General features: G+C 38.5%; 1 pseudogene; it reads right to left on the bottom strand.

The window, feature by feature from the left end:
- Positions 1-699: 699 nt before the first annotated feature.
- Positions 700-2,496, bottom strand: LOC122807578 (annotated as a pseudogene).
- Between the last annotated feature and the right edge of the window lie 19,802 nt (positions 2,497-22,298).

Below are 22,298 nucleotides of genomic sequence, written 5' to 3'. Positions count from 1 at the left end.
CAAAACTTGACTTGAAGTAACAGTAATTCCTTTAGGAACACAAACAATGTCTAGTATGTTCCATTTCCTTTAGTTTTTTTTTTTTTTTTTTTTTTTTTGCAATCTGAAGCAATTGTTATTCCTGAACATACGCTGTGAATAATTTCCTTACTAATGTTGATGAATCAATATTATTCCAATCTGTGTCTGGTAAATTTAAGTCCTCAGTTAATATTATTCTTCCCTCTTGTTTTTCATGCAAGAAATGTATGAATTCCTTTAGGTCATCAGCATATGCTTTGGTGGTCTATACACTCCAACGATTGTTATATGTTCCAGAGTTTCTTTATTGTCACAGTTACACAGTCTATAGCAGGGGTGTCAAACTCAGTCACATAAGGGGCCGAAATAAAAACACATAGGCTAAGTCGCGGGCCAAATTTTTTATTAATTTTTTATTAAGATAAATCTATATATCTACTAAGACTAGTAGAAGTAAAGATACTTCATCATCCTGAGAAACCATATCTCATGCCATCCTGGTGCATTAAATTCCATCAGTGCCATCACTGTGTGCCTTAGCAAGGTGCATTAATCATGTTCTGAAAATAACAAAAAGCACAAAACAAACTGTAAGTGTACTATAAGTAAAAAAGTTCAAAAACAGTTTTTTGTAATACATTGAAATTTAGGTTTTGAAATTGCTCACCTACTTGTTTTCTAGTCAGATGTCTGAGACTGTTTTCCACTGGTCAGTGAGTAAATGTCTGGTTTTATGTCTTGTGCTGTGGCAACCCGCAAAACAGTGTGGAGGTTTTCATCGATGTTGCGTGATCTGTGCATGTTCTTGTTTAGATTCATTATTGAAAACATCTGCTCGCACAAATAGGTGCTGCCAAACATGGACATAACATGGGCAGCATGAAGTCTTAGCTGTGGTATCAAGTCAGGGAGCAGTAGACGGTACAAGTCCTCTATCTAGACATCCTGGAACTTTGCTCTCAGCCCACTATTGGCTTGAAGCTCTATCAACTCCATCTGAAGGTGATGGGGCGCACTGTTGATGGCTGTGAAAGGATTGGCAAAAATGTCAAAGCCACAGTGCTGTGCTCTGAAGTCAGAGAAGTGCTGATCACACTCATCAATTAACCAGCTCACTTTAGTAGCCAACCAAGCACAAGGAAAAGCAGTGGATAAGGAGGCCGTGATACTCTGACAAACAGGAAAGTGGGGAAGATTGTCCTGTTCTAGTTGGGACTTCCATAAGAGAAGTTTACGCTGGAATGCTGTGATCATATCAGACATCTTTGTGATGACTTGTTTGTATCCCTGCAGCCTCTGATTCAGTTGGGCGAGATGCACTGTTAAATCACACATCATAGCAAAATCACAAAGCCAGGTTGGATCTGATAGGTTAGGCAAGGGCTTTCCTTTACTTTGCATGAAAAGAGCGAATTGCTCCCTGAGCTCAAAAAATTGTTTGAGGACTTTGCTCCTGCTAAGCCACCTTACTTCTGTGTGGTATGGCACGTCTCCATGCTCTGCACCTACCTCCTGTAAAAACAACTGGAACTGGTGATGATTCAGGCCACGTGCTGGTATACAGTTTGCTGTTTTTGTGACTGCGATTATTATATTATCCATTTCAAGAACCTTACCACACATAGCTTCTTGATGGATAATGCAATGATAGGTAATCAGATGTGTGTGGCAGTCATTATTTAGCATTTTCTCCTTCATTAGTCCAACCAAGCCTTTTTTTCCTCCACATATTGCAGGTGCACCATTGGTAGTTAGCCCCACCAACTTTTTCCAGGGTAAATTAATATTATTTATGGACTTCACCACCTCAAAAATTTCCTTCCCTGTTGTCGTCCCATGCATTGCAGCTACACCCAAGAGTTCCTCAGTGACAGAGAGGTCTGTCTTCACTGCTCGTATAAAGATGAACAACTGCACTGTATCAGTATTGTCTGTGCTTTCATCGACATCTAATGAAAAAGTTAGATAACTGCGTGCCTCTTCGGCCAGCTGTGTTGTTAGATTTCTTGCAAGATCTCAAACTCGATCTGCAATGGTATTTCTTGACAAACTGACATTTTGGAAAGTCTTCTTCTGATCGGGGCACACCTGCTCACACACTTTTAGCATGCATTGCTTCAAAAAGGCACCCCCTGAAAAACACCTGGAAGCTCGGGCAATTTCTTCAGCCACAATATAGCTAGCTTTCACTGCTGCATCTTTTTTTGCTGTAGCTTTAGTAAACATGTTCTGCTGCAATTGCAGTTTGTCTTTTAATTCTTGGACAATTTTATGTCTTTCATGAAGTGTATATTTAGCATATTTAGCTCCATGTTTGGTTTCAAAATGCCTACGTATATTGTACTCCTTCATCACTGACACCGCCTCATAACACAAAATGCACACCGGTTTGTCTTCGCGAAGTATAAACATATATTCGCTTTCCCATCTTTCATTAAATTGTCTCCCTTCTGCATCAACTTTTCTTTTGAACATTTTGATTTCCAGATTCACGTATGTTGGACTTGTGTAGAGGTGCTCCATCAGGGATGACGCTCACCACCACATTAGAATCTAATGTTACCATTTCAGCATCTTCAATCTATCTAAACTAGGTAGGAAATGCACCACCCTGCATCAACTTTTCCCCCAAACATTTGCTAGATTCACGGATGTTGGCCTTGGGTAGCAGTGCTCCATGCAGGCACACAGGGATGGCACTGAAGATCACTCTCCTCACCACCACATGTTAAGAACCATTCAGACACACAGGGATGATGCTGATACAGCCGTTTTATATCACGCTCCTCGCCACCACATTATGCACCATTCAGACAAACAGAGATGATGCTGACACAGCCGTCTGATGATCATGCTCCTCGCTACTACACAGCACAGTCCACTAAAAGATGTAAGCTTCCAAATAAATACATAAAAATAAAAAAAAAAATAAAAGAACACAACTCCTGTGCCATTCACTTCTTTTCAGCACTTGAGTAATTGCTGTATGACCCATTCAGACACACAGGATTGACGCTGACACAGCCGGCTGGCTGTCCTCACCACGGGACACATAAAACATTCAGGCGGGCCAGATTTGGCCTGCGGGCCTTGTGTTTGACACATGTGGTCTATAGTATTGGTGTTATCACTGAACATATAATAATAGCAAGTATCATAACTATCTTTAATCCCTATTATAACACCTCCACCTGATTTTTTTGTTAGAATGTGTGTTACAGTAAAAACATTTATACCCTGACAAAACTGGTTTCCAATCATTGTTCTTTAACCATGTTTCATAAACAATAACAGCATAAATCTTGTGGCAAATTTCTACCTTCTCTTTTGGAAATATGATGCCTTTTTTGTAGACTGAAGGTTTTCTGATAAAAATATGTTATCACTCCCTATAATCCGTGTGTTATACAACAAAGCAATGTCCTTTTTAGTACGTATCCTCTTTACTTTACAGACATTTATCGGTTTCTTTTTCTTCCTTGTTATTTGTTGTGAACTTCTTACTTTCTTTTTTTGTTTCCTTTTAAACACTCTGAATACTCAGATTGCATAATATTTGCATCCAGAATTCCAGACTCTAATCATTGCAGATTGAACCTTGGGTACCTGATGTTTGAGAGTTCAGTCTTCGTCCACTTCAGGGTTACCCATAAAAAACATCACACAAAATTGGAAGTAAAAATATTCCATGAATATATAATCAAAATGTTACCTTACAAAACTGACAAGAAGGGCAAATTGGTTTATAGCCTGGACTTTGTTCCTAGCTGTCATCAATATTTTCAGTATTAATTTTAGTTTTCTAAAATAGTCCCTCACAAAGTTTTATTCACATTAGTTCATGTTTTATTGTTCATCCTTCATCAGTTCCCAAATATTTATACACTCTCACTTGCTCAAGTTCTTTAATATCACATTCCTGTCCTAGGATGATGTTTTCTTAGTACTGCAGCTTTCCTGATTTAAAGGTTGCTTTTGCACATTTATCAAGACCAAATGACATTCTTATATCATCTGAAAAAGTTTTGATCACTTGCAGTTGTGCTTTCAATTCCTCATCATCCACAAAAAAAAGATGAAAAGTCTTTACACTTTGTTGTTTTTTGGGATCCAAATTACAACCATGAGCTACTGTGTTTAGACAGCTTAATGGGTTTAGGGCAAGACAAAAGAGCAACTGTGACACAGAGTCAACCTGGAATATCCCCCTTTGAATTTTTATTCCTGGAATAATAATTTTCCCTTTATCATGGCTTAACTGCAAAGTGGTTTGACACTGTTTCATGGTCACTGTAATTTAATTGATCAGTGTAGGGTGAATCTTTTACATTTTTAAGCACTCTTTTATCCATTAAAGTGGGATACTGTCAAATACTTTTTGTAGTCTAGCCATGCCATACTTAGATTCTTCCCCTTTTTACAGTTCTCCATTATGACCTTATTTAACAACAAATGATCCTTTGTTCTATATGACTTCCTTTTGTTACCCTTTTGTTCTATTGCCATGATTGAGTTTTCTTCTAAATGACTATAAACTCAGTCAGCATCAATTTCAGTGCATAGTTTATACATCATCGGAAGGCAATTTATTGGTCTATAATTTTTAGGATAGCTTGCAGGTTCACTCTTAAGTAGGAGCATTGTTTTTCCTGTTGTTAACAAGGTCAGTACCATTCAGGGTGCACATACAAATAGTTCTTACTCATGGCTAAATCTTCGTGTAAAGATGTGAATACTTTTAGCTAGAAGTAAGGTACTGCATCTGGGCCTGGGATTTTCCAACTAGGAGTTTTTCTTAACTTTGTTCAATATTTCTGGCCATTACTACATCCCATTTCATATCCTGTACATTTGAACTTTTTATTCTTTCTTTTATTTTTTTTCTATCCATTTGACATCTTTGTTATTTTCCACAGGATCTTCATAGATATTTCTACAAAATGCATCTATTTCTTCCTTTTTTGGTAGTGTTTCAATACATTTTGTCTTGTTTCCCAATTCTTCTGTATAAAACTTTTTGGGTTAGCAATAAATTGCTTATTCTGTACTTTTCCTTTATATTTATCTACATATCCTCTAAGATCTTCTGCCTGTGCGGATATTTTCAGTTTATTTGCAATAGTTTACAAGAGATCCTGATCTGTTCTGATACTGTCCATTGCTTTTATCACATCTATCTGAATATTTTTATTGATCTGTTCCCTCCTCTATACTCTTCTAACAGTGACACTTCTTGTTTTAATTGCCTTATAGTTTTCTTTATTTAATACTTCAATTTCTCCTGTTTCTGGCCCTTACTGCCCTGTGTTTTTGTGGTAAAATTGTATCTGTTATTAATTTAGCTGCACAATAATATATCCTATTTACTTCTCGTATATCGCATGGATCTCTATGAATAGTCCCAATTACTGGGTTCATTTTTTTTATCAAACTTCTAACTTTTTGGGTTTTATTGACCTTCTGTAGTCTGTTTCTTTCATTGATCTTAATATGTCTGTCCATCTCTATTAAATCAAGCTACTCTTCTCTTAGATCATTTTCTTCTAAACTAAGGGCACATTGTTTGTTCCCCATTTCATGTGGGTATTCTGTAGTAAACTCCAGTGCATCTTCCTGTGCCACATTCTCTTCATTTTCATCCTATCTCATCCATTCTCTTTCATATGGGAACTCACTGGCCTGTCACTATTCAGTACTGACTGTGTCAGAGTTGCCAGTTTCCTGTTCCTTCCTTTGCTGTCCACCCCCAACTGAACTTTTGTACTGGTTTCCTGTGGAAGACTCCAAAGTATCTTCATTTGGCAACTGATCAGATGTTTCCCACTCCACTGGTTTGTCCTTAATTTGGGGATCCATTGCTCTATCCTGCTATGATGTTATCAGAGTTCGATTTTCTACGCTAAATCCTTCACTTTGCAGGTAATCCATATCCTAAGTTTTGATTTCTTTAACTTCTCCAGTACTAATAAGCTTTTCTACTTTTCCTCTTTGTTGTCTTATTTTTTGTATTGTAAAACTATCCATATCCAGATGTTTTTGCCTGTATTTCTTTTTAAATATCTTTGGTGATGCTCTTTTTGTATTGATTAATTTTGCCTTCTCCTTAGCATAAATATTGCACTATATTATATATTTTTTTCTTTCCCATGTCCATGTTTCCACTTCAGATGTCTCCTCCTCATCCTGTTTCTCCTTACTTGGGGGACTCATTGTTCCATCATGCTGTGATATAACCTGTGTTAGACGTTCTACACTAAATCCTTCACTTCGCAGGTATTCCATAACTTCAGCTTCTATTTTTGAACTTCTACTTTGCTAATCTTCTGTTCTACATTCCCTCTTTGTGATCTTATTTTTTATATTGTGAAATTTTCTATATCTGAATACCTTTGCTTGTATTTCTCTTTGAATATCTGTGGGACTGCTTTTTATGTATTAATTAATTTAGCTTTCTCCTTTGCATAAATATTGTACCATATCAGAGCTTTCTTTCTTTCTTTCCCATGTCCATATTTCTCTTTTATACCTTTCAAAAATCTCTAGATTTTGTTCTTTATATTTTTGCACTTCCTCAGTTGCTTCTTTTTCCAAACAGTGCAGGGTTTCTTCGTCTATATAATGTTTTTCATAAATCTGTTGTATTAATGAACACTATTTTTATATGAAGCTTTTGACAGTTTTTCTTGTGCAAGTATTTTTCTTTCCCCTAATTTCTTTTTTAACCTTTTTATATATCCACTGTCTGGAAATTCTGGGCTTTTTGCATAATATTAATAAAACATAATTTCTTTCTTACCCTCAATAGTCTGCTCTATTGTCTTTATGGCTATTTTTGAACTATTAGTTGTTGTGAGTTTTCTGGACTACTACTTCCTTCTACTATGTGAGGTAGGGGCATCCCCCCCGGGCTGGCCTAGCTCCATTGTAGGAATCTTTCCATGACTTGAGGGTTCTACACTGTCATTTTTTTCATTCCTGGTACTAGTCCATCTACCAGGATTGGGCACTTTTTTATACTGGGTCTTATGCACTCAGCTATCTTTTTTTTATTTTTAACCTACTTCTGTCCATGATATATGCTATACAAAATGCAGTCTATATATCAGCGTCATCTTGGTGAGATTTTGTGAAAAACAGGGTGCACCTCATGAAGGTACTCCCCAGGACTCGAGGATGAATTCACTTTCAGCAATACTACTTTCCTTTGCTTGCTGATTTATCATCTCCCCTTGTACCTTTCCTTTTTTTAATTACTCCAAATCTTTTGGGTTTCTAATACCATGATGGGAATGGACCCTATTCTTAAGTCAAAGTACGATTAAAATTCATGAAATTGTTTCAATCTTTGGTGTCAGTCAGAAGTGCTCTTCTCAGCATCCTTATATGTGTCTGAAGACATGATACTTGAGAAATCATTCAAACTACTTGGTAACACAGAACTACTTGGACATAGTACTTGGTCATTTATGGAATCAGACATAGTACTTGGTCATTTATGAAATCACCTGCACTTTGTTAGTACTTACCAAGCATTTTTCTCTAGAACACTGGATCAAAGCATAAGGATTCTAAAGATGTGTCTCTTCCTCTAATAACTTGTCCCCTTTTCTTCCTTTTTTTGTAAGGTAACAGATGGGTTTACTTTTCCCCCTTTCTTTGTTGATATATTATTACCAGAATGAAACACTAGACTAGAGCTACTGGTGGCTATGTTCCTTTATGATTTTATTATATAGATGACATGGAATACTTTTTTGGGGGAAGGGGGTTAAGGTAATATATCTCACCCTTATTTCAACATTTGACCTAGAACATAGTGAGGTCTTACTTCTGATAATTTGCTATCAACCATTAGCATGCTGCATAATGAACATTCTTAAGAGACGCCTTCTTCACTAAAAAAAACTTAGGCGAATTAACATGCAAACACTCTTGGCCTTATACAGTATGATTCAGAGTAAGAAAAGAGAGACAACACAACTATATTCATCAAAATAAAAAAAAAAAACATGTTGTAAAAGCAATTTAAGCAGCAATAACTTCCTGGGATTCTTAATCACTTCTTTGGACAACATAATTTTCTTATACAAGTTTTTTATTCTAAAAACAAAAAAACAGAATCGTTTTGTATGCAGTCCTTGTCCAGATAATATTAGTATCTTTTCCAGCCTCCAGTCTGGTAAAGGATGGGAGTGAATAAAATTGTTAGTAAGATAATACTAAAAGTAGTAAACCGCCTCATGTAAACAAAGTGTTAAGAACTGACTGCTGGAAAATGAAGCACTTTATTATATGTATTCACAATGAGCTCTGTCATCTCTGTTAAAATTTTAAAAATATTCACAGTGAATAGTTGGCATGTAATGTTTTGTTGTTTAAAATATGTATCTCTTGTGTCATGCATTCAGAAGAGATGATGAAGCAGTGTATGGGTTCAAGATATTTATTGTACATAAACATTGTCAGAAACTGTAATTGGAACTTGTATAATCAAGTTAACTGAGTCACACATCGTTCAAACATGCTCGCATGCGCATTTCTATTTGTGCCTACACTCAGTCTGGCAGATTGTACAAAATGGCACATGCTCAGTACTTATATGCACGTGCTGTCTAGCTACAGTGGCTCAATAGGAACAATACACTCAATCTATATCCTCCCTCTTTGATTTGTTTAACATGTAATAGGAGAACAAGACAATGTATATATGTTAGATAACATTTCAATATTAATAACAATCAAACTCAAGTCCAAGCTGGTGTGTATTTTGGATTGGGTCTGGAAATTCTACCCAATCTGGTTACATAAAAGCTTTGATTGGCTTTAGCAATAGGGACAGTCTCTGGGGAATTCTTCTCAATAGGAACTTCAGGGATAACATCAGGATTATTTCAGGAAAATACAATGCCCTGCAAAATTGGAACAAGTGTAAGGTCACTCTGAGAAACATAGGTTGGCACAAGCAATCTGCTGCATTACTGGTTCAGAAACTAGAAGTATATGTCTTCAGTTTCTTCTGGACTCCATTCCCTCTGAGTGAAAAATATAAGATATTGGTTCCTCACAGACATTTTTGATAATACCCACTCAGTCGCATCCTGTGGTCATTTGCATCCTTTCCATTTCTCCTTGTCTTAGTGGTCTAAGAGGTTTGCTAGATTTATCGTAGTATGACTTTTATGACTGACGTTTCTTAAAACGTTGGGTTTTGATCACCTTATTGTTCTTTGCATTTGGAATCAATAGTTGTTTACTGATTGGTAAGGTTGTTCTCATCTGTTTAGACATTAATCTCTGACCAGGTGAACCAAGCAAATTATCTCGGGGAATATTTCTGAGATTGTGAAGGTTAATGAAAACTTCAGTACCATCTCTCTTAGATTTCTCTAACAAGCATTTTGCACTTCAGACTGTATGCTCAGCTAATCCATTGGACTGTGGGTACTTAGTACTACTAGTAACATGGACAATGTCCCAAGCCATAGCAAATTTCTTGAACTGCTGACTGGAAAATTGCGTACCATTGTCAGATGCAACTTTGTGTGGACTACCATGCAAAGAAAATTGTATCTTCAATTTTGTAATGACAGAGTTGTATGTTAGATTAGAAAGAAGGTCAATTTCAAACCAATTCGAGTAAGAGTCTACTAACACTAAGTAAGGTTGACCATGCCATTCAAAAATATCTGTAGCAACAGTCGACCATGGTAGTTCAGGAATCTGGTTTAGATAAAGTGGTTATTTTTGTTGGTGCGGTATAGTATTGTTGCAAATAGAACATGCTAGAACTTCCTTCTCTATATCTTTTGACATAGAAGGCCAAAATACTATACCTCTTGCCCTTCTTTTGGTAGAATCTGTATTTGGGTGTCCACGATGCAAGATCTTGATATATTCCTGTTGTAACGCTGAAGGAGTAACTACTTTAGGACCTTTTATGATGATACCATCTTTCATCATGAGTGCGTCTCGGTAAGGAAAATATTTCTGGACATCAAGTGGTAGACTGGTTTGTCGCACTGGCCATCCTTGATTGATAAAATGTGTCCGCTTCTAAAGAACAGGGTCTAGAGCTGTGTGATGTCTAAGTTCATCAAGACGTGTTGAGGAAAAAGTTTTGACTTCCATGACTTGCAAGTTTGATTTCTCATTGTCATGCTGTTCTGTTGTTTGTCTGGGTGCTCCAGAAAAAGCCTCAGCAAGGTATGAATATGCCTTACAGTGTCCTTGTAATTTGTTCTATGTTGGTCAAAGCCAAAGAGCTTTTAAAGTTACATTTCAGGAACACATTAGAGATCTTAAAAAGGCACGTTTGGAAAGTCCTCTGGTGGTTCATGTTAAAGAATTTCATAATTCCATAATAATGCCTGTTTATTAAAAGGCTGTATTTTAGAGCAGGTTATATTACAAATGGGTGAAGGGAGAAGTTTTAAGGATAAATTGTTGTGTAAAGAAACTGCTTATATTTTGAAGTTCAATACATTAGCTCCTAATGGGTTAACTAGAGATTGTAATCGGAAGTATATAATTAATTAATTTTATTTAAGTGTTAATTGTTTTATTATTGACACTATTTAATGTGTTTTTCTTTGGATGGTTCATGTACTGCAGTGAAGGCATTTGTGCCAAGGTGCTAGAGAAATAGCATCTTCTGCTTTGTTCTGTAGCTATGTTTTTTTATTCCTGTTTGGATTTTTCCTCTTTGTGTGGTTTATTAAGGTAAAAGTATAGACAATATTGAAACTGTACCTTTGCAATTTATACATCACACATTGTAGGCATGCTGGGGCTGTATGTATTTCCTATTTTAGAATTGTCACCAGAGGATGGTGATCAGTCTCTATGTGAATAGGTTTGCAATGAATATAATCATTGAACTTTGAACATACGAACACTACTGCCAAAAGCTCTTTTTTTCAATTTGCGCATACTGCATCTGAGTTTGAGTTAAAATTCTGGATGCATAGGGTACTGGGATGTCTTCTTGAAGACAAGCTGCACCAAGACCATACTTTGAAGCATCACATGAAAGAGTTACAGGTTTGTGAACATCATGATATCTCAAAGTGGGTGGAGAAGCAATTTTCTGTTTCAAAACTTCAAATGCTGCTTGGTGTTGTTCTATCCAGGCCAAGTTTACATTCTTACCAAGGCCTAGTTTACATTCTTGTGTCAGCTCATGCAATGGTGCTGAAAGCTCACTCAGGTCTGGGTTGAACTTTCCTAAATAGTTGACCATACCAAGAAAACGTTGTAACAATGTGACTTTGTCTGGAACTGGCATCTCAAGAATTGCAACTTGCTTAGACAGAGCTGGTTGTAGGCCAGAACTAGTAAACAAATGACCCACGTAATTAACTTCTCTCAGCATGAATTTATACCGTCTAGAACTTTCTTAAGGATTCTATCATGTTCATCTTATCCTCTACAATAATGTCGTGTACTATGATAGCACATGGATAACCTGAAAAAAATTAGTTCCATCACATGCTGAAAGACTTAACTGGCAGAATTTTTTTCCAAATGGCATTCTCAAAAATCTGTGCCTTCCAAATGCCTTACTGAAAGTAGTTAACAATGAAGATTTGTAATCCAATGAAATTTGTCAAAACAAACTTTTTTCATCTAAGACTGAAAAAATAGTGGCATTGACATTTGAGCTGCTGCTTCTTCAACTGTGTGCATCAGATGATGAGGACATTTAAGTGCTCTGCTTAAATCTTTGGGAACAATACATATTCAAATATCATCTGAGCTTTTCTTATGAGCTATGACCATTGAGGAAACCCATTCAGTCGGTTCTTTTACTGGAGTTATCACACCTGAATTCACCATTTTGTCTAGTGCTGTTTTTACTTTACTCTGCATTGCTACTGGAATCTTCCTTGCTGATCAGACAGTTGGGCTTATTTCATGGTTTAACCTCATGGAATATGTGACTAGTAGCTTGCCAAGCTCTTCTTTGAAAATATCAGCATAGTCATGAAAAATATTCTGTGTAAAACTATAATGGTTGTTCAGACTTATATGGTGGACTTCTTATTGAATGAAATCAGTCCCAGTTTCAAACTATCTTTGATGCCTAGCAATGACTGCATGTCTTTTGGCTACGTAAAACTACAAGTCATAGTTATTCCCCAGCCAAATGACATGTGAGAACTACTATGCCATCGGTTTGAATCTCTTCACCACCATAAGCAACAAGTTTTGCAGTCTTTGCTGAATTAAGTTTTTCACTAGCTTTTACTTTGGCAAACATTTGTGCTGATATAACATTGCACTTGAACCCAGTATCTATTTTAAGCTCTACAGGTTTCCCATTAATCCGAACAGTACAAAATATTTCACCCTTTACTGCTGGATTACCAGTTGGCTGATGGTTTACTGAATTAGTTGTCTCATCAAGCACTGATATACCATCAACATAAAAAGTTGGCTCACAGCTTTCTAACTAATCTAATTGCTTCTTCAAATGCTCTCTTTTATTAAAAGTATGGGCCAGTTTAGACTTACAAAGCTTTTTGAAATTATTCCACTTTTTACATCTCTGACATTGCTGACCAAAAGCTAAGTACTTTTCTCGTTTAGGTTCATGGTTGCCTTCATAATTATGACAGTTAACAATAAAATTACTTGTAGCTGCCCCATTTGGTTTGTGGCTAAAATTGGGTACTGCCACATTCTTCAGCTTATATCTGTATGCTTTTCTGTAAGCTCATATATTTGACAAATCTCTATGGTTTTGTTCAATGTTAAATCACTATCTCAAAGCAAAATCTTTCTCATTGGATCATTATTAACACCACACATGTCTGTCGTTTATCAAATCATCTTTCAGATCACCAAATGTGCATGTTTTAGCTTTATTTCTCACTTCAGTAAAATATGCTGCTATAGTTTCACCAGGTTTTTGATTTCTAGTGTAAACTATCTACCTTTCCATTGTAATATTCATTTGAGGGTTACATATTTCTCTAAATTTACACTCTAAACACTCAGGGTCTTCCCACATTTCAGCCTGCATCACAATATGATGGTTCTCCCCCTCCCCTGCATACATAGCAGATGCATACACAAATGAGCATTCCCTCTCAATGGCTTCTGAGCCTGCTAAATTAAGAAGTATGAATGCCTTTGTATGTGTGTCTTTATCAGAAAAAGCAGCTTGTATGAAAATATCATATTCTTGCTCAAACACTCACCAGTTCTCAGCAATATTATTATCAATCAACAGTGGTTCAGGTTTGCGAAATCCCTCTACCATCACAACAGAATATGTTTAAACATAAGCATGGACCAGGTACTTGTAATTATGCTCAAATGCACAACAATTTATTTGAAAGCCTTCACTTTGACATTGCAAGCGCTGCAAATATTGTAGATACTTTGAATGCTTTGAATAGCTTCAGTTAATGTGAAAAAGAAGCACATTGTGAAAAAAATCAGTTGTTTTAGCCCTTCTGTACATCTTAAACATTTTTTTTGGGGGGGGGGGTCATTCTACATCCTCCAGATCAGATTATTCATCACATGCTGTTCCAAGGAGTGTAGAACCAGTCATACCTCTTAACTTCTCAGTAAAAGAAATCTGGGCAAAGACTGACAAAATGGGGGGACAAAGGCCCAAAAATAAGGACATATTTTAAATTACTCTTATAAGCTTAGCAAGTTGCTAGAGTAACAGGATTTGTTTTAACATACATTTTATGAATGATTTGAAGTTTGAAACTCAAATGTATGTCATTGTTTAGTGACTTTAATCCTCAAGTCATCCAAGTAATTTGTCATGAAAACACAGATTTTATGATGAACAGACCAAATATATGAGCCAAAAATCTGGACATTCTATGAAAATCTGTACAGTTGAGAGGTATGGAACCAGTTCTTCCTTCCCAGTTGGGGAAGAGTTTTTATTTAAGGATATTCCTAGTGCCAAAGAAAGAAAATTCTTGGAGACCAATTTTGGATCTTTCTTTCCTAAATCTGTTTGTGATAGTGCCCAAATTCAAAATGTTGTCACTTCACAACCTGTTACCTCTTCTTCTTTCAAGTTTCCTGGTAACACTAGACTTAAAAGATGCTTATCATCACATCCCTGTTCATCCAGACTTTAGATATTTGTGAAGGTTTTTGTGTCTTGATCACATTTTCAGTTCTCTGCCTTACCCTTTGGACTAAGCACTGTACCAAGAGTGTTCACAAAGTGCCTATCTTCAGTTATAGCTCACTGAAGGCTACAGAGTATCCACATTTTCCATATTTAGACAACTTGCTTATCTTTGCAGAATCTTTTTCAAGTGTCAGGAATCTCTTTCTTGGGTGAGAGATCTCTTACACAAGCTACGATTCCAAGAGAACATTCAAAATTATTTCTTGACTACCTCACACAGGATTGTGTTCCTGAGATATCGACTAAACACCTCAGTTCAAAGAGATTTTTTTTCCACAAGAAAAAAGTATATCTTTACTTAGATCTATTTCAAAGGTTTTCCACTCAGACATCAGTCACTGCAAGGGAATATCTCAGGATTTGGGGTCTCATGGCATCTATGATTCTTACGATACCCTTGGTAAGACTCCACATGAGAAAGATACAGTAGTATCTGAAGTCTACTTGGTCCAAACACCATCATCCTTTGTCTTTTCAAATCCTAGTGCTGTTTTTTTTCAGGAGAGTAATCTTTTGGTGAAGACAACAGATACCCTTAAGTCCAAGTCTCCCATTCTCTCACTCTGCTCCAAAGATGTCAGTCACTACAGATGCTTTGGACTTGGCTTGGAGAGTAGTTTCAGAAGAGATACAAGTGCAGGGGTTGTGAGACCCCAAGAACAGATGTAAGCACATAAATATCAAGGGGATGCTTGCCCTGATCAAGGCACAAAACTCTCTGGAACATTGTTGATCACTGGGACCTCTTCAAGTGGTTATAGACAATAACACAGTCATGCGGTACATCAACATGCAAAGGAAACCCACCTTTGCAGACTAGCCATGTTAGCTTAGGACCAGGGAAGACCCTCAAGAATGGAAACTAGATCAGGGGGTCTTCCAAGATTTGATCCATCTGTGGGGAGTTTCTTAAGCAAAGCTGTCTGCTTGCTCTCTGAACAACCATCTGGCAAGATTCTGTTCTAGGACTCCATGCAAGAAGGCCTGGAAGACAGATGCTTTTCTTTCCTTTTACTTGGACAAGAATGTTCTTGCATGCTTTTTCACTCTTTTCACTAATATGCAGGGTAGTTCTGATGACTGACAAGGAATTCCCCAGGATCATTGTGGTGACTCCTTTCTGACCTAGGCAACCATGGTTCTCACTTCTTTTAGAAACTGCCAGGGGGATATTGCCCCAAGTTCCCAGACAGTCAGGATATACTCACACAAGAACAAGGGTGTTCTATACACTGTGACATCAGTCATCTTCAGTTGACTGCCTGGATGATAGGGTCTTAATTCTTTTAGCCCTCTGCGTCTGTTTACTGAGGATGTCCAGCAAGTACTTTTGGAGGCAAGAAAGCCTGCTTCTAGAAAATCATATTTTAGCAAACTGCAAATCTTTTCTAGTTGGTGCCAGCAACATAACAAGCATCCATTTGGGGATAGTTCTCCAGTTTTACAATATTTGTGTGAGTTACTATCCTATGGTCTGTCTTATTCCTCTGTCAAGGTTCAATTTTTTGGCCATTTCAGTGTGTCTACCCATGGATCCTCCTTTTCTAAGGCATTCTCATGTCAAAATGTTTCTGAAAGTGGGTTTGCTTAGTAGGCCTCCAAGATAAAAGGTGGCCTCTCCATGAGATCTTAATTTTATAATAGAAAAGCTAATACTTGCTCCAGTTGAACCAGATAATCTGTCTGACTTTAGGTTGTTAACATGGAAACAGTTTTATTGATTGCTCTGACCTCTGTGAGAAGGGTGCCTGAGTTGCAAGCTCTTATGGTAAGTTAATACTATCTCATTTATCATATGTACAGGGTTTCTTTGAGAATTAGCACTTCTTTTATACCTAAAGTGGCATCCATGTTTACTTTGTTAAACTATTCATCTCTCAGTTTTCTTTCATGAAGTTAAAAAGGAAGGAGAAAAGATAATGCATGCCTTGGATGTCCACAGACAAGACAGGTCCTATCATGACAGAACTAAATCTTTCACATCTTCGAATCAATTGTTCATTTCTTGTGAAGGTAAGAATAGGCACCTTGTGTCAAAACAGACTATTTTCAAATGTTTGACTAAGGCTGCAGTATATTACCTTTTTCTATACAGACCATAACAAAACTATGCCACTCTCCCAGGGCCATGGCCTGATCTATGGCTTTTTGATAAGGGATGGATTCTAGAAAACATTACAAGCTTGATTCCTTCTGTTTGTCCAAATCAAGTTTTTCTAGGACCATTGTCCAGGGTCCTGGTCTCTTCTCCTTCCACCTCCCCAAATGTAGTTAGCGTAATCTATCCATACTGACTAAAATACAAGTTTGGGTGTGACACCCTTTTATTGGGGAACATAGTGCTACAAACAATCTCGATTGTAATGGCCTGCTTTTTATATAATTGACAATTGTGACAGTGTCATCAAGTAGGTTTTTCAGCTCAGGTACCAATTATTTTGATGCTAGTACTTCTCTGTGGAAGAAAGCAATGAGTAAAAATAATTCTAGGATTTCTTTTGAGCCAGTGTAGCAAATACTTTTATTCTTCCTGAGATAGAGTGGGAATCATCCATACAAATACTGATGCAGGAATTTCAAGACAAGTTATGATAATTGTAGTAATTATCAACAACATCAAAAACATCTTGGCCCTTCATTGTTTCTGTGAGTGGTTGAGAAAATAAAACCTATAATTTATTCTTTATAAATAACTCTACTAAATGCTAAAGGTTGAGTTTTGCCATTGACGTCGGTTGATTCTTCCAGATGAATAACAAACATATCTACTTCTTTAATGTGAGATATCATTTGCAACTCAACGTCTTCGGACAAATCCTGAATACATTGACAAATGATGTTATCTGACATTGAAATTTTTACAACCTCATTTTCATATTCTTCACTAAACATGATGTTTACAATTTTACAGCATGCTGGTAAAATTACAGATTCTGAAAGTTGTGTGAGATTCCATTTTTTTGGCAACAATTACTGCGATTGCGTAACTTGCTTCTTGTGGTTTTTCTGATACTACTACAAATTTAGCCCATCTTTTTGCTTGATTAGTCTTATCCAGTACACATCCTCCCTGTGGTCATGTGGGTTTCCTCTGGGTGCTCCGGTTTCCTCCCACATCCCAAAGACATGCTGTAGGTGGATTGGACACTCCAAATTGGCCCTAGGTGTGGGTGTGTGCATGTGTGTGCCTTCTGTGGAAGGTTGGGTGCCGGGCTGGCAACTCAACACTGTAAAAACTCCACTGTCAATCATGAGCGGACAGGTGATCTGCTGTGGCGACCCCTAACCGGGAAAAAGCCAAAAGAAGAAGAAGAAGTCTTATCCAGTACAAATCTTTTAAAACATTCAACCAGCTTTCCATACAAGTGATAATGTTTAGACTGTAAATGTATTTTTAATCTACTTGGAACCATAGCTTGGTTTGCTAATTTTTCACCACAAATTACGCATGTGAGGCATAGTGGATTTTCTTCACAGGATATAAAGCCGGATGACAAATAGTCTTCGTTGTAATGGTGAACAATAGTTTTTAATTTAGCTTTAGAACTACCAGTGCCAGTTAAGGTACTAGACAGGGTATCAGCTGATGATGTGCTGGTCAAAGCAGCACTCAGCTTACTAGCATCACTTTCTTTACAGTCTTCTAATTTTCATTTTTTTTTTAATTAGAAACTTGCCCATGTTAAATGGAATGCTATTGAATAAAAATAAAAAAAATTGAAATTATTTGTGAACACACTTGTCAAAAGTTCAAAACTAAACCACTGAAATGAAATAAATCTTACACAATTTAAACCGTTTCACCATCCATAAGTTTTTATGCATGCAAACTGAAAACTTTGGATACGCAATAAATCTTGGCACTGAATGCTACTATGTTTAGAAAATCCTACATCACTTCTTAGGACATGCTGTGATGAAAATTATGCATATCTTCCAATTACATAGTAATAAAGTGCATAAGGTGCCTATATTTGTATATGTATGTATGGGTGATCAAATTCAGCCGCACCGTGGTGGGGGATAAATAGGGACACTTGATGTGCTTGACAATAATAATTACACAGTATGGTGTGCAAGCAATACAAACATAACCCCTGGGATTCAATAAATGATTTTTTTCCATGCAGGAACAGTGTAGCCGCTCCTGCATGCATGGCCGGCCTTAGGCATAGGCCAACTAGGCGGCCGCCTAGGGCGCCACTCTAGTAGGGGCACTTTTCCAGTATTTATTTGGTATAGGTAGACTAGGATGGGGGGCACCAGATGGTGTGGTGGGGGGCACCGTGGAGCCCTTTTGCCTAGGGCACCAGTTGACCTAAGGCTGCTCCTGCCTGCATGCAATATGGCCACTGAGTGATCCAGTAAACTACTGTTTTGACGTGCACGAGCCTGCCTGCACTGTTCTTTCATGGAAACCAGTGCAGAATGCTAATTACCTCATTTGCTGGTGAAAATCATGCAAATGAGGTGAATTAGTGATTCAGCAAGCAGGCAGGTATTTGTGCAAGAACACTGCTCCTTGCAGAAATGTATTTGATTACTAACCTAATACATTTCTGCAAATAACAAAACGGAGGCATGACAGCTCCTAAAAAAGCATGTATGTACTCTTTAGGCATGCCATGGAAAAGTGCTTCATTTTTATAAAAATCAAACTTTTTTTGTTTGATCTCAGCCATTTAAGCATAGGGCAGTAGTGCACAAATGGAATCATGCTGAAAATAAAAAAAATTGTGAAAACTTAATTTACAGGGAAATCTGCATTTTGCCATTATAGTCCATGGCATGCAGAATCAAAACAATTCCAGGGAACAGTGGTTGTCAAGGGGAAAGGCTCTGTGGTAGTGCAGTAACTATGGGCTAAGACAGTGGGGTATGCAAATGAGAGGAAATTTAATGAATCACAAAAACTTTCTAAGTGCCAAACTGCACCTAACCGCGTAGGTGCTATAGCACAATCAAGTAACTAGCAGGAGCAACAGACATGAAAAGGGGGTGTGTCAGGCATTTTGTAAGCACATTGGAGCCCTATGGTGCACACATAAGCTTAGTTAAGCACCGCTAAGCAACAGGGTGTGTCTGAGGCTGTATTGACTTATTCCATGAAATGAAGAGCATGTTCTCGTACAGGGAGAGCCATTTCTTCATATTTACATTAGCTGAATGTGTATGTGCAGTGTGCACCAGGTCTAAAAAAAAAACAAAAAAAACCCCCCAGAAATAGCAGGACTGTTTGCACTTGGGTGGTTTGTGCGGTGTGCCACAGGGCTTAAAAAGAGAGGAAATGGGAAGGCAAAAAAGGAAACTAACACCTTACAGTCTGTTTTTTCCCGCAAACTCTGCACCGTTGGTGTACACATGTGTGGGAATGTTAACTGGAAAAATGTTAGTGGCTGCCATTGCTTTGATCCATCAGTATGTGCTAGAGGCTGAGGGTGAAGAGGAGGATAATGATGATAACCACCACAGACTGAGGAGGAGGAGGAGGAGGAGTGTTCAGACCCAGGTTAACCTACCGGGGGTCTACATGATCTGGAGATAGTAGAGTGCTACAGGATGGACAGAGACATACTTCAGAAAATCATTGAGCTGTGCCGGCCTCAACTCAGACCTAGAGCCAACAGAGGGGAACCCATCGCAGTGGATACCAAGGTATGTGTAGCCTTAAGAATTCTAGTTACAGGTACTTTCCTAAGGTCTACTGGGGACATCATGAGGTCTCACAGGCATCTGCATCCGGGGTACTCCACCAGTTCCCGTATGCCATGCTACCACATGCCGGTGAGCATATTTACTTCCTCAACACCCGTAAGGAGAGGACCAGCAATATGCATCTCTTCCACCATGTAGCAGAATACCCGGACGTGCTGGGTGCCATAGACTACATGAACAGCCACATCAAAGCACCACCCAGTGAACAGGGTAGGGTCTACATAAACTACAATGGTTTCCCCTCCATCAACTGCCAGGTCATGTGCAATGCCCAGGGCATTATCATGAATGTGTGTGCTGGCAGCCCTGGAAGCTATCATGACACCTACATTTGGCATTTGTCACAGCTGTACCAGACATTTGCCAGTGGGGGAATACTGTATGGCCATCTGGGTGGGGGATGCTGGCTATGGACTGGAGCCGTGGATGATGACACCCATCAGAAATGCACACACACCCACACAAGAATGCCATAATGAGGCACACTCACAAACCGGGATCATTATAAAGCATGTGTTTGGGATGCTCAAGTCATTGTTCTGCTACCTTGACATATCTGGTGGAGCCTTGCAGTACTCCCCAGCCACATGACCACACATGTTCATAGTATGTGCCATGCTACACAATATGATCCTGTGGAAACAGCTGCAGCAGGAACAGCACGGGGAAGGGCCACACAGCCCTCCATCATTGCCAAGGTCCCCACAGGCACAGAGAGACTCAGAGGAGGAGGCCCCTGAGCCTGCTCCTGTAGGCATAGGGAGGCATGCCCGGTATGCTCAGGCCTTGGCAAAGAGGCAACGCATAGCACACACACTGACACTGTAAGGACCCCAGGGACTTTCACCTCTCTCTGATTTGCACACCCAGTAAAATGGATGACACATATCACATTGCCTGTAACTTACCATGCATAGGCAGTGTACTGTGTGCATTCAACATAGGCGGCCCTCAAGCACCATCCTCACAACTGCCGCAAGCACAAGGTAAGTCAGTCTTCTTAACAATAAATGAATGGATTAGTATGTTTTGCTAGCATATCTATGGTAATGCTGCATGCATGCAAAGGACTGGGGTGGCCTACTGGGAGAGCAGCACAAAACTGACAGCTATGTGGGGCAGCCGGAAATGTATGGACAAAATTGGATTCCACATACTATGCAGTACTACCCAAGGTGGCAAATCCCACTGCAGTATATGTGTGGGGACAACTAACTGGGGGTCATAGTTCACAGGCATGGATGTCAGTGTGGGAGTCCCATACCCACCCCTCACACCCACACAGCATGTAGAAAACCAGAGAGAAATGTCTGGTACAGACACACAAATGGTGGCAATGTTGAATTACCCCCCCCCCTACAAACTCACACAGTGATAGCACAGCAGGACTCGCAGTTACAGTCAGGCTATGAAGGGTAAGAAATCTGAAACAAAAATGTAAGCCATTACAATCTGACCTGTGCTCTTTACTGATATGCCTCTAATCCCCAAGACAGGGCACAATAGTATGGTAAATGGAACCAAAATGTAAAGCAAATATCAGCACAGTCTGCAAATGTGTAAAGTTGACAGGTGTGCCCAGCCCCTCATATACCCACACAAATGCAGTAACATGTATGTTTGCAGGGAAATAGCAGCATAGCACACATTGGCAGGGCTGTACCAATACACATGAAAACATGTTGCCTGTCCAAAATATGCAGGGGGTCAATGAGCTATGTGTATGCGTGGTTAATACTGTTAGGATCTGGTCAGCACATTATCCTGGCAGTTATTTTGTAGTGCCCTAGGTACAGTGCTGTCTTTGACAGGGTCATGTGCAGATGACTGCAGTGCCAACTGTTATGCATGTCAGTGACACCCACTGCTCTGCCAGTAACATACTCGGAAGTCACAGTGCTATGTGGAATATACTACACATATGAGGGACATCTTGAAGGATGTTTAGCTGAGGTGCCAAGGCTTTTGTGAATATAAGTGCTTTTTGGTACTGTTGCCAGTGGTTATCCTCAAAAATCCTTTTTGCTTATGTTTGCTTTTACATATAATGGACATGCCTGCACAGTAGAATGCACTCTGTACCCACACCCATAACTCCCAACCTTTGACAGCAAGATGTCTTGACAAGGGCAGAAAGAAAAGCGGAACAAAGGCACAATGATAAGCATGTGTTGTAAATATCGCCCTTATACACTGAGAAAGTTGGTAGGGTGAGGGATTTGCAGTAGCAGGAATTATCTGAAGGTTATGTGGTCTGAAACATTAATGTATGTCATTATTTTGTGACATCACTCTTCAATTATATGTAACTAACTTGCCATAAAAAGACAAGTTTACATAGACAGAATGAAACCTCTAGCCAAATTCCTGGACAACCTGCCAAAAAATGTAC

The sequence above is a fragment of the Protopterus annectens genome, chromosome 7.part1, assembly GCF_019279795.1.
Source record: "Protopterus annectens isolate FY-2018-M chromosome 7.part1, PAN1.0, whole genome shotgun sequence".
NCBI classification, from domain to species: domain Eukaryota; kingdom Metazoa; phylum Chordata; order Ceratodontiformes; family Protopteridae; genus Protopterus; species Protopterus annectens.
The sequence above is the reverse complement of the archived record's forward strand: the minus strand, read 5'-3'. Positions and strand labels throughout refer to the sequence as shown.